This window comes from Microtus ochrogaster, chromosome 7 (genome assembly GCF_000317375.1).
Source record: "Microtus ochrogaster isolate Prairie Vole_2 chromosome 7, MicOch1.0, whole genome shotgun sequence".
Taxonomy (NCBI): Eukaryota; Metazoa; Chordata; class Mammalia; order Rodentia; family Cricetidae; genus Microtus; species Microtus ochrogaster.
Window position 1 is genome coordinate 71,831,255 of NC_022014.1, and position 305 is coordinate 71,831,559.

Below are 305 nucleotides of genomic sequence, written 5' to 3' on the forward strand. Positions count from 1 at the left end.
TAAATAAATAAATAAAATATTTTTTTTAATCTTCTTACATTTACTAGCATTGGTAAGCTGTAACTATTAGGTAAAATAGATGTCTAATCTAACTAACAGGTAATGGTACCCAATTCTCAAGTGCTTTTACAGATCTGAGAGTATGGCATTTAACAAAAGAGCTTCTAACACTGGGACATGCCAGTCCCAGCAGCATCCTGTAGCTCCTCCAAGAAGATAAGTGGTTGCAAAAGACCTTCTGCCTCGAGGCTTGCCTTTGGGTTTTGCAAAGCCACCTGCACAGCAAAAAGCAGCCTTTCACCTCT